The sequence below is a fragment of the Triticum aestivum genome, chromosome 2A, assembly GCF_018294505.1.
Source record: "Triticum aestivum cultivar Chinese Spring chromosome 2A, IWGSC CS RefSeq v2.1, whole genome shotgun sequence".
Taxonomy (NCBI): Eukaryota; Viridiplantae; Streptophyta; class Magnoliopsida; order Poales; family Poaceae; genus Triticum; species Triticum aestivum.
In genome coordinates this window covers 290,010,347-290,020,254 of record NC_057797.1, presented here as the reverse complement: position 1 = coordinate 290,020,254, position 9,908 = coordinate 290,010,347, and positions in this window count along the sequence as shown.

Here is a 9,908-nt window from a genome sequence, read left to right as displayed (position 1 = left end):
TGCGGATCTTACTCTGGTTGATCTACGAGGTTCAGTAGTATCTTGTTCTGAAGTTTCATGATCATTATCATTAGCTTCCTCACTAATTGGTGTAGGTGTCACAGAAACAGTTTTCTGTGATGCACTACTTTCTAATAAGGGAGCATGTACAGTTACCTCGTCAAGTTCTACTTTCCTCCCACTCACTTCTTTCGAGAGAAACTCCTTCTCTAGAAAGTTTCCGAACTTAGCAACAAAAGTCTTGCCTTCGGATCTGTGATAGAAGGTGTATCCAATAGTCTCCTTTGGATATCCTATGAAGACACATTTCTCCGATTTGGGTTCGAGCTTATCAGGTTGAAGCTTTTTCACATAAGCATCGCAGCCCCAAACTTTCAGAAATGACAACTTTGGTTTCTTGCCAAACCATAGTTCATAAGGCGTCATCTCAACGGATTTTGATGGTGCCCTATTTAACGTGAATGCGGTCGTCTCCAAAGCATAACCCCAAAACGATAGCGGCAAATCAGTAAGAGACATCATAGATCGCACCATATCTAGTAAAGTACGATTACGACGTTCAGACACACCATTACGCTGTGGTGTTCCGGGTGGTGTGAGTTGCGAAACTATTCCGCATTGTTTCAAATGTACACCAAACTCGTAACTCAAATATTCTCCTCCACGATCAGATCGTAGAAACTTTATTTTCTTGTTACAATGATTTTCAACTTCACTCTGAAATTCTTTGAACTTTTCAAATGTCTTAGACTTATGTTTTATTAAGTAGATATACCCATATCTGCTTAAGTCATCTGTGAAGGTGAGAAAATAACGATATCCGCCACGAGCCTCAATATTCATAGGACCACATACATCTGTATGTATGATTTCCAACAAATCTGTTGCTCTCTCCATAGTACCGGAGAACGGCGTTTTAGTCATCTTGCCCATGAGGCACGGTTCGCAAGTACCAAGTGATTCATAATCAAGTGGTTCCAAAAGTCCATCAGTATGGAGTTTCTTCATGCGCTTACACCGATATGACCTAAACGGCAGTGCCACAAATAAGTTGCACTATCATTATCAACTCTGCATCTTTTGGCTTCAACATTATGAATATGTGTGTTACTACTATCGAGATTCAATAAGAATAGACCACTCTTCAAGGGTGCATGACCATAAAAGATATTACTCATATAAATAGAACCACCATTATTCTCTGATTTAAATGAATAACCGTCTCGCATCAAACAAGATCCAGATGTAATGTTCATGCTTAAAGCTGGCACCAAATAACAATTATTTAGGTCTAATATTAATCCCGAAGGTAGATGTAGAGGTAGCGTGCCGACCGCGATCACATCGACTTTGGAACTGTTTCCCACGCGCATCATCACCTCGTCCTTAGCCAATCTTCGCTTAATCCGTAGTCCCTGTTTCGAGTTGCAAATATTAGCAACAGAACCAGTATCAAATACCCAGGTGCTACTGCGAGCATTAGCAAGGTACACATCAATAACATGTATATCACATATACCTTTGTTCACCTTGCCATCCTTCTTATCCGCCAAATACTTGGGGCAGTTCCGCTTCCAGTGACCAGTCTGCTTGCAGTAGAAGCACTCAGTTTCAGGCTTAGGTCCAGACTTGGGTTTCTTCTCTTGAGCAGCAACTTGCTTGTTCTTCTTGAAGTTCCCCTTCTTCTTCCCTTTGCCCTTTTTCTTGAAACTAGTGGTCTTGTTGACCATCAACACTTGATGCTCCTTTTTGATTTCTACCTCCGCAGCTTTCAGCATTGCGAAGAGCTCGGGAATAGTCTTATTCATCCCTTGCATATTATAGTTCATCACGAAGCTCTTGTAGCTTGGTGGCAGTGATTGGAGAATTCTGTCAATGACGCAATCATCTGGAAGATTAACTCCCATTTGAATAAAGTGATTATTATACCCAGACATTTTGAGTATATGCTCACTGACAGAACTGTTCTCCTCCATCTTGCAGCTATAGAACTTATTGGAGACTTCATATCTCTCAATCCGGGCATTTGCTTGAAATATTAACTTCAACTCCTGGAACATCTCATATGCTCCATGATGTTCAAAACATCATTGAAGTCCCGGTTCTAAGCCGTAAAGCATGGCACACTGAACTATCGAGTAGTCATCAGCTTTGCTCTGCCAGACGTTCACAACATCTGGTGTTGCTCCAGCAGCAGGCCTGGCACCCAGCGGTGCTTCCAGGACGTAATTCTTCTGTGCAACAATGAGGATAATCCTCAAGTTACGGACCCAGTCCGTGTAATTGCTACCATCATCTTTCAACTTTGCTTTCTCAAGGAACGCATTAAAATTCAACGGAACAACAGCACGGGCCATTTATCTACAATCATACATAAACAAGCAAGATACTATCAGGTACTAAGTTCATGATAAATTTAGGTTCAGTTAATCATATTACTTAAAGAACTCCCACTTAGATAGACATCCCTCTAATCATCTAAGTGATTACGTGATCCAAATCAACTAAACCATGTTCGATCATCACGTGAGATGGAGTAGTTTCATTGGTGAACATCACTATGTTGATCATATCTACTATATGATTCAGGCTCGACCTTTCGGTCTCCGTGTTCCGAGGCCATATCTGTATATGCTTGGCTCGTCAAGTATAACCTGAGTATTCCGCGTGTGCAACTGTTTTGCACCCATTGTATTTGAACATAGAGCCTATCACACCCGATCATCACGTGGCGTCTCAGCACGAAGAACTTTCGCAACGGTGCATACTCAGGGAGAACACTTCTTGATAATTTAGTGAGAGATCATCTTATAATGCTACTGTCAATCAAAGCAAGATAAGATGCATAAAAGATAAACATCACATGCAATCAATATAAGTGATATGATATGGCCATCATCATCTTGTGCTTGTGATCTCCATCTCCGAAGCACCGTCATGATCACCATCATCACCGGTGCGACACCTTGATCTCCATCGTAGCATCGTTGTCGTCTCGCCAATCTTATGCTTCCACGACTATCGCTACCGCTTAGTGATAAAGTAAAGCATTACAGCGCGATTGCATTGCATACAATAAAGCGACAACCATATGGCTCCTGCCAGTTGCCGATAACTCGGTTACAAAACATGATCATCTCATACAATAAAATTTAGCATCATGTCTTGACCATATCACATCACAACATGCCCTGCAAAAACAAGTTAGACGTCCTCTACTTTGTTGTTGCATGTTTTACGTGGCTGCTACGGGCTTAAGCAAGAACCAATCTTACCTACACATCAAAACCACAACGATAGTTTGTCAAGTTGGTGCTGTTTTAACCTTCGCAAGGACCGGGCGTAGCCACACTCGGTTCAACTAAAGTTGGAGAAACTGTCACCCGCAAGCCACCTATGTGCAAAGCACGTCGGGAGAACCGGTCTCGCGTAAGCGTACGCGTAATGTCGGTCCGGGCCGCTTCGTCCAACAATACCGCCGAACCAAAGTATGACATGCTGGTAAGCAGTATGACTTATATCGCCCACGACTCACTTGTGTTCTAGTCGTGCATATAACATCAACATATAAAACCTAGGCTCGGATGCCACTGTTGGGTTTCGTAGTAATTTCAAAAAATTTCCTACGCACACGCAAGATCATGGTGATGCATAGCAACGAGAGGGGGAGAGTGTGATCTACGTACCCTTGTAGATCGACAACGGAAGCGTTTGGTTGATGTAGTCGTACGTCTCCACGGCCCGACCGATCAAGCACCGAAACTACGGCACCTCCGAGTTCTAGCACACGTTTAGCTCGATGACGATGCCCGGACTCCGATCCAGCAAAGTTTCGGGGAAGAGTTCTGTCAGCACGACGGCGTGGTGACGATCTTGATGTACTACTGTCGCAGGGCTTTGCCTAAGCACCGCTACAATATTATCGAGGACTATGGTGGAAGGGGGCACCGCACACGGCTAGGAATATGATCACGTGGATCAACTTGTGTCTCTAGGGGGTGCCCCTGCCTCCGTATATAAAGGTTCAAGGGAGGGGGGCCGGCCGGCCAGGAGAGGCGCGCTAGGAGGAGTCCTACTCCTTCTGGGAGTAGGACTCCCCCCCTTTCCTAGTTGGAATAGGATTCGTGGAGGGGGGGAAAGAGGAGAGAGAGGAGGAAGGGGGCCGACCCCCTCTCCTTGTCCAATTCGGACCAAGGGGGGAGGGGCGCGTGGCCCAGCCCTGGCTGCCTCTTCTCTTCTTCCACTAAGGCCCACTAAGGCCCATATACCTCCCGGTACTCCGGTAAAATCCCGATTTCACTCGGAACACTTCCGATATCCAAACATAGGCTTCCAATATATCAATCTTTATGTCTCGATCATTTTGAGACTCATCGTCATGTCCGTGATCACATCCGGGACTTCGAACAACCTTCGGTACATCAAAATGCATAAACTCATAATATAACTATCATCGTAATCTTAAGCGTGCGGACCCTACGGGTTCGAGAACAATGTAGACATGACCGAGACACGTCTCTGGTCAATAACCAATAGCGGAACCTGGATGCTCATATTGGCTCCTACATATTCTACGAAGATCTTTTATCGGTCAGACCGCATAACAACATACGTTGTTCCCTTTGTCATCGGTATGTTACTTGCCCGAGATTCGATCGTCGGTATCCCATACCTAGTTCAATCTCGTTACTGGCAAGTCTCGTTACTCGTTCTGTAATACATCATCCCGCAACTAACTCATTAGTTGCAATGCTTGCAAGGCTTAAGTGATGTGCATTACCGAGAGGGCCCAGAGATACTCTCCGACAATCGGAGTGACAAATCCTAATCTCGAAATATGCCAACCCAACATGTACCTTTGGAGACACCTGTAGAGCTCCTTTATAATCACCCAGTTACGTTGTGACGTTTGGTAGCACACAAAGTGTTCCTCTGGCAAATGGGAGTTGCATAATCTCATAGTCATAGGAACATGTATAAGTCATGAAGAAAGCAATAGCAACATACTAAACGATCGGGTGCTAAGCTAATGGAACGGTTATGTCAATCAGATCATTCAACTAATGATGTGATCCTGTTAATCAAATGACAACTCTTTGTCCATGGTTAGGAAACATAACCATCTTTGATTAACAAGCTAGTCTAGTAGAGGCATACTAGTGACACTCTGTTTGTCTATGTATTCACACATGTATCATGTTTCCGGTTTAATACAATTCTAGCATGAATAATAAACTTTTATCATGATATATAAGGAAATAAATAATAACTTTATTATTGCCTCTAGGGCATATTTCCTTCAATTCGACATAGACAATGTTGGTTCTTTAGTTTGCTCTTTGATCATAATCGGCATACACACAACTTCGCCGGTTTGCTCTTCAGCTACATCCAACATATTCTCCACCTTCTTCTTCTTCCCTATCTTCATAGCGTCTCCCTGGAAAAGAGAAACAATGTCTCCAACCCTCTTCATTTTTTAACAAATCTTCAAGAGAACTTCTTTCTATCAATAAAGCTAATTGAGGCCAAAATGATGTGCACAATTATGCATGTGTTCATGTAGTGAATAACATAGTGCAAAAAAGCAAACCCTAAATCAGAAATTTGAGTATTTTGGTACCTTAAATCAGGGTATTCTAGTTTCCGAAGAGTGGTGAATGAGCGAAATGGCCGGATTTGGAGGGGGGAAAGGCCGCCAGGGTAGGGGCGTCCAGGGAGAGCGACTAGACCCGAGGGCCGGGCGGGCGGGCAGTGGGAGGAGAGGTGGGAGTTTCTGGAGCGGTGGCAGGGGCCCGATCGGCGGCGAGCCCATGAGGAACGATGAGGCGGCTATCTTCTTGGCATTAGGCAGTGGCGTAGTGAGAGGGCACTGAGACGAGGAAGTTAGATGTGGACTGGGCAGCTGCGTTCTTCCTGGGTGTGTTTATAGGGCCATTGATAGAGGTGAGGGGCCTGATCTTTCAATGAGATGATAACTATCGATTTGGTGGAGACGACTTTGATAATCCGACTAGAAACGTACATGACATTGCGCCTTAGCAATCGCTAAACCAACTCTGAGAGGTTATTGACCACGCCGGAGCATGATCAACCTGGCCACGAAGGTCTATTCCTACAAGCAATCAAAGAACAAGCAAGAATATGAATACGCAATCTGAATATTGTGAATATGGATGAAGTATTGATAAAATTGGGGTTTCAAAGCGGTCTTGGTCTGGCCGTTGGGCACAAACGAAGTACACGAAGTTGCAGCGATGGCTAACTTTTAACTAAATAAAACCCAAGCAAAAAGCTACTAGATGGATCTACTTATATAGGAGCAAAGGGTGGCGGCCAAGGAGATGGGAGGATGTCCCAAGGCATCCTAAAACTAACCCTAGGTTGTACAAGGCTCATGGGCCCAAGTGGAGGTGATGCAACACCTTTGAGCTTGTAGTTTGACTCGGATTCTGCTATAGTGTTAGATTGTTTCATCAATATCTCAATGCTCCAAACGAAATAGAAGGTGAATCCAATTGGGATGGAAAGAGCACGAAATCTACTTTCCAACAAAAAAATAATCACCCAATTCGGTGTCCGTATGAAAGAGTTCTTGGCATTTTGAGTCACGTATGTCTATGTAGTCCGAATCCGAATCCAGAACGTGAGAGACTTGGACTCTATCTTCTCTTGGCCCAAAAGTGACGTGAGAGGACTTTTTGAACACCTAAACTTCTCTTTTCTCTTATCTTCATATGTGGATTGTACAAATGTCCCATATACCTGCAATTAGACATGGCACAAAAGTCTGTGAAGTATTTTTTATCCTGGATGACATAAATAAATTATTGCATAGTTTGCATTAGAAATCACCTCACAAATATACATGTATGCAATATTTTTGGTCGTGTCCAAGGTAGTCATGTCCTCATCAGCCATCCTTTTTTCTGGACTAGTTAGAATGCATAGGTATATAGGCTGCCACATTATTTCAGGGTGGGCCAGGGCCCAGCCTGGCATCCGCCGTTGCTCCTAGTCGTCCCCTACCTCTTGCTAGAGGGATGGGTGCGCATGGCCACGACACTCTGGCACGCGCACGGCCACGTCCTGCTTGGTTGCTCACCTTGGACGCCTCTGGCATCGCCATGCAACCCCCTGGATGCCTCCTACTCTCCCCCATCTTCATCTCTTCCCTCTGCTCTCTCTCTCTCGCATGACTGCCATTAGCATCCGAGATAGCTGACGAGCACCACCACGGCCACCCTCCACCCTATGCCTCTCCATATTGTCCAACGGCTCCACCTCGACTTCCTGAAGCTTCACATAAAAGCTCGCAAGCCCATGTGCACTGTAACCCCACCATCGGAGTTGTCTTCAAGCTCGGTATTGATGACCCACAAGTATATGGGATCAATTGTAGTCGAACCCAACGAGTAGCAGAAGGAAATGACAAGTGGTTTTCAGCAAGGTAATGTCCGTAAGTGCTGAAGTTGTAAGTAACAGAGTAGTTTGATAGCAAGATAATTTGTAACAAGCAAGTAATGATAGTAGTAACAAAAGTGCAGCAAGATAACCCAATCCTTTTGCGACAAAGGACAGGCCAAAACGGTCTCTTATAGTAAGCAAAGCATTCTTGAGGGTACACAGAAATTTCATCTAGTCACTTTCATCATGTTGATTTGATTCGTTTTTGCTACTTTGATAATTTGATATGTGGGTGGACCGGTGCTTAGGTGCTATTCTTACTTGACCAAACGTCCTACTTATGATTAACCCCCTCGCAAGCATCCACAACTAGGAGAAAAGTATTAAGAATAAATTCTAACCATAGCATTAAACTTTTGGATCTAATCGGTCCCTTACGGAATAGCACATAAACTAGGGTTTAAGCTTCTGTCACTCTCGCAACCCATCATCTAATAACTACTCCACAATGCATTCCCTTAGGCCCAAATATGGTGAAGTGTCATGTAGTCGACATTCACATGACACCAGTAAGGGAATCACAACATACATACTATCCAAATATCGAACACATATCAAGTTCACATGATTACTTGCAACATGATTTCTCCCGTGACCTCAAGAACAAAAGTAACTACTCACAAATGATAATCATGCTCAAGATCAGAGGGGTATTAAATAGCATAATGGATCTGGACATATAATCTTCCACCAAATAAACCATTTAGTAATCAACTACAAGATGTGATGTAATCAACACTACTAGTCGCTCACAAGCACCAATCTATAGCTTCGGTACAAAGATTTCCCCCTCCGGGAGGGAAGTTCCCCCGGCGGAATCGCTCAGCCGGAGGGCAAAAGTGCTCCTACCCAAGTTCCGCCTCGAGATGGCGACGCTCCATCCCGAAAGTCCTATCCTTATTTTTTTCTAGGTCAAAATGACTTATATACCAGAAGATGGGCAACAGAGGTGGGCCGAGGAGAGCACAACCCATCAGGGTGCGTCTGGGCTCCCTGGTGCGCCCAGGTGTGTTTTGCCTACCTAGTGGGCCCCCTCTGGTACTTATTGGTTCCAATATTCCTCATATATTCCATAAAAAATATCCGTAAAGTTTTAGCTTGTTTGGAGTTGTGCAGAATAGGTGGCCTGACGTAGCTTTTCCAGGTCCAGATTTCCAGCTGCCGGAATTCTCCCTCTTTGTGTGTACCTTGCATATTATGAGAGAAAAGGCATTAGAATTAGTCTAAAAAGCATTATTATGCATAAAAACATCATAAATATCAGTAGGAAAACATGATGCAAAATGGACGTATCAACTCCCCCAAGCTTAGACCTCGATTGTCCTCAAACGAAAACCGAAATTGAAAAACATGTCCACATGCTCAGAGAGAGAGAGAGAGAGAGGTGTCAATAAAAACAAAATACGGACATAGAAGCATCATGTAGATTATTGTAACAACAATGAATTTAAACATAATACTTTTATCATAGAACCTTTATCATAGACTTCTCATGAATAAGTAATAATTGATCACACTATCGAAGTATAAAGCATAAACTCTATTAGAAACGAACAAACTATGTTCTCAGTCAACTTTGCAACTACAATTCATCATCTTTTCAGGAAGGGTCATGTATCGGAGCCTTTAGGTAAGTCCACATAGTCAACCATCATATAGTCTTCTATGATTGCTAACACTCACCACATACACATGAGCAAAACATTTCAACCGGACACATAGAAAGATAGGGGCTTATAGTTTCGCCTCCCAACATATTCACCTCAAAGGTGATGTCAACAATAATAACTCATATGTACCTAGATCTTTCCTCACCACATGATGCTTGCCAAAGGAGAAAAATAAAAAGGAATAGAGAGAAGAAACTTGACTCTTGCATAAAAGTAAATACATAAAAGTAAAAGATAGGCCCTTCGCAGAGGGAAGCAGAGGTTGCCATGCGCTTATTTGTTTGTATGCTCAATCCCTTAGTGCAAAAGAACGTCACGTTGTATTACCCCTTGTGATCAACCTTTATTATGCAGTATGTTGCTTTTATTCTTCACCATCACAAGTTCGTACAACGCTCAATTTTCTCTTACACTAAATGATCTCACACTTTTAGAAGCAATTTTTATTGCCTTATTGCACCGATGAAAACTTACTTGAGGGATCTTGCTCAATCCCTAGGTTGGTATGGTGGACTCTTGAAAATAAGATTTGGGTTTAAGGGTTTTTGGATGCACAAGTAGTATCTCTACTTAGTGCGGAATTTTTGGCTAACAAAGATAGGGGGAAAACACCACATGTTGAAGGATCTATGACAATATAACTTCTATGTGAATATGAACAAACATAAATCATTACGTTGTCTTCCTTGTCCAACATCAACAATTTTGGCATATAATGTTTTGATGGGGGCTCACAATCACAAAAGATTTCTAGGATAGTGTATTTATATG